The sequence below is a fragment of the Mixophyes fleayi genome, chromosome 8, assembly GCF_038048845.1.
Source record: "Mixophyes fleayi isolate aMixFle1 chromosome 8, aMixFle1.hap1, whole genome shotgun sequence".
Taxonomy (NCBI): domain Eukaryota; kingdom Metazoa; phylum Chordata; class Amphibia; order Anura; family Limnodynastidae; genus Mixophyes; species Mixophyes fleayi.
In genome coordinates, this window is record NC_134409.1 from 74,265,957 (window position 1) to 74,274,048 (window position 8,092).

The 8,092-nt window shown below is 42.7% G+C and overlaps 1 pseudogene; it reads right to left on the bottom strand.

Moving 5' to 3' along the window:
- Nucleotides 1–2,684: 2,684 nt before the first annotated feature.
- Nucleotides 2,685–2,802, bottom strand: LOC142100421 (5S ribosomal RNA; annotated as a pseudogene).
- Between the last annotated feature and the right edge of the window lie 5,290 nt (nucleotides 2,803–8,092).

An 8,092-nucleotide genomic window follows, 5' to 3' on the forward strand; every position in this document is an offset into this window, starting at 1 on the left:
CTGGCTAACCATTCTCAACTCTCCTAGTGGGTCTGTCTAGTGCTCACCCAGAGGGCCACGACCTGCGGTAAAAGGCTGCAAAGTCCATACCTCTTTGTGGGGGTTTCTGACGAAGACCACCTGTCCTGTTAGACTCTGCGCTTTTGGGTAGAGTAGTGCCAAACTAGTCAGATTAGAGGGATCCAAAATTCGTCCCTATACTCTGTGACAGGTCTTGTGGATCCATGCCTCAACAGATCAGAACTGTTTTGGCGGAACAAGGGGAAGCTACACATTTTTAGCAAGTGATTTTAATGTTGTGGCTGATTGCCGTATACACACATATACATCAAAATCTTAAACCTAACAGGCAAAAATTAATACTCTGTCTATGTAATTGACCAACAACACTAAAATGATTTGGTGTAACAAAAATGTAAATATGAATATAAATATTTTATTATAAGAGGTATAATCAATGGTGATTAAAATGACAACAGTCAACAATGTCTATAGAGTTGGTCCGCTAGGGATGTAATCAGGCCCGGCGCTCCCATTAGGCAAGGTTAGGCAGCTGCCTAGGGCACCGGGCTCTGGAGGGCGCCTCTGAAATCGTGCACATCCATAAAGCTGTCCGGCGGCCATGGAAGTTAAACTTACCGGCCGCCGCACAGCTTTATAGATGTGCACGATTTGATCCATGGCGGGGGTGGGGTGATCGATTACCGCCCCCCTCCCCTAACGCTGGGACGTTCCCTCCCTCAGTCACTGAGGCGCCCGCCAGAGAGGAGCAGAGCATGGAGAAAACTCCATGGTAAGTAGAGACAGAGAGAGAGAGAGAGAGAGAGAGAGAGAGGGGATCGAGAGAGAGAGAGAGAGAGAGAGAGGGAAGAGAGAGATGGATGTGTTGCTCTGCACTGCGGGGGGAATGTTCAAGCAGGGGGGGGCAGAGGACATGGTGATGCAGGGGGGAGAGAACAGAGGACATAGTGCTGCAGGGGGTGGTGGGACAGAGGACATAGTGCTGCAGGGGGTGGTGGGACAGAGGACATGGTGCTGCAGGGGGGGGACAGAGGACATGGGGCTGCGGGGGGGTGGGGGCAGAGGACATGGTGCTGCAGGGGGGGGCAGAGGACATGGTGCTGCAGGGGGTGGACAGAGGACATGGGGCAGCAGGGGGTGGACAGAGGACATGGGGCTGCAGGGGGGGGCAGAGGACATGGTGCTGCAGGGGGGGACAGAGGACATGGTGCTGCAGGGGGGGGGGGGCAGAGGACATGGTGCTGCAGGGGGTGGACAGAGGACATTGTGCTGCAGAGGGAGCAGTGTGATGGGTTATTCTCACAAGTTTTTGTTCCCATATCTAATACTTGGATACTTCCCCTCTAGAAATCCTGTGATTGCCCCTGTAATACAAAGATAAGCTTGGCGCTAATTGACTAAGAATCCCTGTCTAACTTCTAGACTAATTGTTATAATGTATATGCAAAATAGCGGTGGAGATAAGTCAAAAAACAATTTAATATAGATAAAAATAGTACGGACAATGTAAGTTATATAAACACTTGCATCTCACAGGAAAAAATAAAAACAATCACGTGGAAACATCGATAAGAATACCAAGTTACAGCAGATATCATGAGCATATACCATACAATAATAAACCATGTGTGTCCATAAACAATAAAAGCCTCCAGCCAATCTCAATATGCAATTGTTCCTATGCCAGGCTGAAAAAAACATACAGCTTTAGTTTTAATGGAGAATGATTCAGACGATTGAAAGCAAACAACTTTGCTTAAAGACGTGAGTCTGTGTGATGACAATCACTCCGTGACCTAAGTTCATCCGGGCTTTGGGGCATGAGAAATAATCCAAACACAGAGCGATGAATGATTGACTAGGAACGAAAAAAATACTTGCTGTTAGTGTTCCATCTGATTCCAGCCGTGCGGCGGGGCAGAAGTGAGATACTGCTTGCTCCTGTGTAGTACAACTGCACAGACATGTCGTCTGTGAGGAGATCCCTGTGGTGGGTGTCGATGGATCGTTACGTAGAGTGGGCGTGACCCCATGCGTTTCGTCCCATACAGGAATTTCTCAAGTGTTTGAATGGACAGTAATGATGAGATGATTTTAAATAAAGCATGACTTGGAACGATTGGTTGTTCGGAATCTCTATATTCCTAATCAGTGTTTTAATAGCGGCTGGAGGCTAGCAATTCAATTGATTAAAAGTGAAAAATTAATAAAAACAATCGTAATCACACAAAGTAGAGATTGGTTCTGGATTGATGGAGCCATTCTAATGATAATACATAGAGGGGAAATATCTATAGCTTGATTAAAACAAAACTGGTTAGAACCTATTGTACACACACACATACATGACTAAAACTAAATGCATTGGTGCAGATCATATAAATGGTTGCAGCTCATACTATAATTGCTACAATAGGTTATAATATGAGCAAATATGAGCAATAAGGTCAATATTCTTGTATATATCTTTGATTTGGTGTGGTGACATTATAATCCCATATTGAGTTGATGATAAACAAGAAAAACAAACGGGTATATAGTTGGTATCCAACAAAAATTGGTTCATTACTAACATCCCATACATTAACGGGTGTGGCACTTGAATGTATATATTCCTGTATTGATCGCACAGGAGCAAAGATATGTCAATGTTAGAGATGCAAGACCTATAGTACCAGGTATTCGCAGGTAGTCCCCTATCCTGCTACTTACCTGGCCCTCTCTGCTTCGCTTCCAAGGTCAGATGAGATTGGGCATAACCAGAGAGGAGTGACTGTAGGTGTACCATACTCACCTCCTAGAGCAATCTGTCCAAAGCGCCAATAACTATAATGGAAAGTGCCAATTTATATCCATGATATGAATAATGTGATGTTATTGCATTAGATATGCTTAATGTTTGTAGACACTCCCTTATATGTTTAAGCTTGAATCTTTAGTGATGGTCCCTAAGACCATGGGGAATGCTGGGAAGTGGGTGTGGGCAGTGTGCAATGTACCCGGAGTCAGCAAATGGCTGAATAAAGAGCTCAGCAGTGCCCACCCATGCTTCAGTGTCCTGATGAACTGATTTACAAGTATATTAACAAAACATGGTGTCAGAAGAAGTTTTAACTGGACTGCTAGAGCTCAGAGTGTGAAAGGATCCTGCAGAAGTCTGTAAAGCTGTGACACGCAGTGTCTGAATATCTGCCTTGTGCTCTGGTCACATCAAACAGTGAGTAACTATGGATAGGCTGTCTCCTCCAGCAGGCATGCTCATGTCTGGCAACTTGTCTGAAAACTGGAAAAGATTTAAACAAAGGTTTAATATATATCTTGCTGCATGTGGAGCTGATGCAATGGAGGATAAAACAAAGTCATCCATCTTCCTCCATGTGATAGGAGAGGATGTGCTGGACATTTATAACAGTTTTCAGTTTGCTGAAGGGCAGAATATGGTGCTATCTTCTATAATGCAAAAGTTTGAAGATTACTTTGTGCCAAGGAAAAATGTGACATATGAAAGATATAAGTTTTTCCCCTGTGATCAGAAGTCTGGAGAAGGATTTGATCAGTATGTTACAGAACTGCAATCACTCAGCAAAACCTGTGAGTTTGGTGATTTAAAGGACTCACTGATTAGAGATCGTATTGTCTGTGGAATACGTGATAATGGACTCAGAGAAAGATTGCTGAGAGAGCAAGACCTAACACTAGACAAGGCAATGACTATGTGCAGATCTGCAGAAATGACCAGACTGCAAGCCAAACAGTTACACACGGAATCTGATACTACTGTACATGTGGTGAAGAAAACAGAGCCAAGCAAACCACCATTCTCTAAAATGAAGCAGTCTAAAATGCAATCTAATAAGATAAATCTAGACACGCAAGTTCCTCCGGTGATACACCCCTGTAGAAAAGTGCCATTTGCGCTGAGAGAAAAACTAAAACAGGAGTTAAACCGCATGGAAGCTTTGGGTGTGATACAGAAAGTTGATGAGCCTACTGAATGGGTGAGCTCCTTAGTAATTGTTGAAAAGAAAAATGGACAACTCAGAATATGTCTGGATCCAAGAGATTTAAATACGGCTATTAAAAGAGAACATTTCAAACTACCAACCAGAGATGAAATCATGTCCCAATTTGCGGGAGCAAAATGGTTCAGTAAATTGGATGCATCTTCAGGATTCTGGCAAACGAAGCTAGATGAAGCCAGCTCAATGCTGTGTACATTTAATACCCCAGAAGATCGATACAGATTCCTTCGACTACCATATGGGATATTGTCTGCTCCAGAAGTATATCACAAAAGGATACACATGATTTTTGAACACATTCCAGGTGTTGAAACAATGATGGATGACATTATTGTCTGGGGATCTACAAAACAAGAACATGATTCTAGACTGAGACAAGTAATGGAGCTTATCAAGAAGGTGAATCTAAAGCTGAACAAGGACAAATGTGAATTTGGTGTGAAAACACTTACCTTTATGGGTGACGTGGTCTCGGAGGAAGGTGTGAAGCCTGACCCGAGGAAAATATCAGCCATAATAAACATGGAACGTCCTAACAACAAAGACGACGTGAGAAGATTCCTAGGAATGATCACTTACTTAGGAAAGTTTATTTCTCAACTCTCCGAACAAACAGCACCTCTAAGATGGTTGTTGGACAAAAATAATGAGTGGATGTGGTCACATGAACAAGAAGAAAGTTGGCAAAACTTGAAACGGACCATCACAGAGCAACCGGTACTAAGATTCTTTGATCCTACAAAAAGAATAAGAATTTCAGCAGATGCCTCGCAATTTGGCCTAGGCTCAGTGTTGTTACAAGAACATGAGGATACATGGCAACCGGTAATCTATGCATCAAGAGCATTGACAAGTGCTGAAACAAGATATGCTCAGATAGAAAAAGAACTTCTAGCAATCACATATGCATGTGAGCGATTTCATCAATTTCTGTATGGTCAAGCGTTTACAGTGGAAACTGACCGCAAGCCATTGGTAGCTATCATGGCTAAATCGTTACATGACTGTCCCATGAGAATTCAACGAATGCTTATAAGACTACAGAAATATGATGTCCAATTGCTGTACTGTCCTGGTAAATACATGTACATTTCTGACACACTTTCCCGTGCTGTGAACAAAAGTGAAGGTTCCGAAAGTCTGATGGATAAAGAGATAGACGCATATGTTAATTTGATTGTAGCTTCTCTACCTGTGTCTCTTGCAAGACATGAACAGATAAGAAAAGAAACAGAGACAGACATCACAATGAAAGTGTTACAAGACATCATTCTGAAAGGATGGCCAGCAGAAAAAATGCGTGCCCACTGTCTATTCATGATTATTGGATGTACCGCACTGACCTTACGGTTGTCAATGGTATTATTTACAAAGGCAATATAATTATTATACCTGCACGACTAAGAAAAATTATGCTGTGCAAGATACATGAAGGCCACTTAGGAGAAGAGAAATGTAAACGGAGGGCGCGTGAAGTGATGTATTGGCCAAGAATGAACCAGGACATAGCACAGACAGCAGCTACATGTGAACTGTGTCTTATGTACAGACCAAAGCAACAAGTCGAGCCGCTGAGTCCTCATGCAGTGCCAGAGAGACCATACCAGAAGGTAGGCGCAGATTTGTTTGATTGTATTGGAAAAACGCACATTGTCGTGACTGATTATTATTCTAATTACCCTGAGGTGCAGACTCTACCTACAACTACTAGTAAAGCCTTAATCAGTTGCATGAAGTAAATCTTTGCAAGGCATGGTGTTCCTATGGAAGTGTTCACTGACAATGGACCTCAGTTTTCCAGCGCTGAATTTAGACAATTTGCTGAAGAGTGGGAATTTGTCCATGCAACATCGAGTCCCCACTATCCACAGTCAAATGGGTTGGTGGAAAGTTCAGTAAAAACTGTAAAGAGTCTAATGAAAAAAGCACAAGACAGCAAAGAAGATTTCTACAAAAGTCTTTTAATCTACCACAGTACACCTCTACAGAATGGACTCTCTCCTGCACAAATGCTGATGGGAAGGAGGATTAGAGCAAATCTTCCGATAAGTGATGAACTGCTTAATACGCATAACTCAGCATTGGTGAGACTGAGTAAGGTACGTCAACAGGAGAAACAGAAACTGTACCATGATAGGCGAGCAAAAAGCTTATCTGATCTAAGATCAGGTGACCAAGTCTGTCTCCGAGATCATGAGAAAGGCATTTGGATGCAGAAAGGTATTGTGCAAGCACAAGTAGCACCAAGATCTTATATTGTACGTACAGATTGTGGAACAGAAGTAAGAAGAAATCGGGTCGATTTAAGATCTCAACCCAACCATAGTGATGGCAAAACGACTGAAGAATACCCTTCATCTGACATGTATGATGGACTTGATAATGGTGAACAAACCATGATGGAAGAAAGGTCCAACATGGTTGACGAAACACAGACTTTGTGTGAAAGAGCCATAAGAGAAATACGCAGACCTGAGAGACTCATTGAAACCTGTTAGATGATGTTCTTATGTTATATCGTTGAATTGTTATACTGAAGGATACAGGGCTTATCTTTAAATAAAAGAAGATGTGATGTTATTGCATTAGATATGCTTAATGTTTGTAGACACTCCCTTATATGTTTAAGCTTGATCTTTAGTGATGGTCCCTAAGACCATGGGGAATGCTGGGAAGTGGGTGTGGGCGGTGTGCAATGTACCCGGAGTCGGCAAATGGCTGAATAAATTGCTCAGCAGTGCCCACCCATGCTTCAGTGTCCTGATGAACTGATTTACAAGTATATTAACAAAACAAATAATACCTGTTTGTCATAGAGATAAATCAAACTCAATGTTCAGGCCTAATGGGGTTAGTGTTTTGAGGTAATAAATGGCCCTAGTTTCTTCTTTGTTCAATTGTTGCATAAGGTTACCCCCTCTCCAGTTGCTCTTAACATTCGTGACTCCTATAAATTCTATACCATCATATTCAAAATTGTGTGTAACTTTGAAATATTTGGAAACATGATGATTCTTGAAACCGATCTTGTTATTCCTAAGGTGTTCTCTGATTCTATCCTTCAGCTGCCTGATGGTCCTACCTATGTATTGTTTACCACAATTACACTGTAATAAGTATATAACATTGTTGCTGGTGCAAGTAATAAATTCCTGAATTTTGTATGTTTTCCCACTAACCATGGACCTATATTCCATAATCGGCCTAGTGCTTCTACATCCTAGCCTGGTACAATTTGAGCATTGTCCACAGTAGTAAAAAACCCTTCTTCGTATTGTGTAGCCAATTGCTGGTTCCAATGGAATTTTTTGTAGGGATGTAGCTAGACGTCAGTGTGTGTTTGAAATCTGGAGCCTTCCTAAAAACCATAAGGGGTTTGTCAGTTAATATAGACCCAAGTATGGCATCCTGCTTTAGTATGTACCAATGTTTCTGTCACTCACCGGACTGTGAGTGCTACTTCTCGTGTGTTTAGGAACCGTGGCCGTCCACCATCCTCAGGGTCTGCGCATGTGCAGCCCTTTCAAACCTTCAGTTCATGTTCCTTTTAGTTATTTGGCTGATCAGGCAACACTCCCTATTTAAAGCACCTGAGGTCAATACCTCGTTGCCTGATCTTGGAGTCTCATTCCCCATGAGCCTCTGAAGGTGTTCCTGTGTTTCCTCGTGTGTTCAGCTCCTGCTGATTCCTGTTGTTCGTTTGTGGTTTCCAGACCACTTCCACTCTCCTGTGTTTCATCGTGACTGTGCCAGCTGATTCCTATCCGCTGCCTCTGTGCTACTACAGTTTCCAGTCCACTTCAACTCTCCTATGTTTCATCGTGACTGTGCCAGCTGATTCCTATCCGCTGCCTCTGTGCTACTACAGTTTCCAGTCCACTTCAACTCTCCTGTGTTTCATCGTGACTGTGCCAGCTGATTCCTATCCGCTGCCTCTGTGCTACTACAGTTTCCAGTCCACTTCAACTCTCCTGTGTTTCATCGTGACTGCACCAGCTGATTCCTATCCGCTGCCTCGGTGTATCTACAGTATCCTGCTCACCTCAACT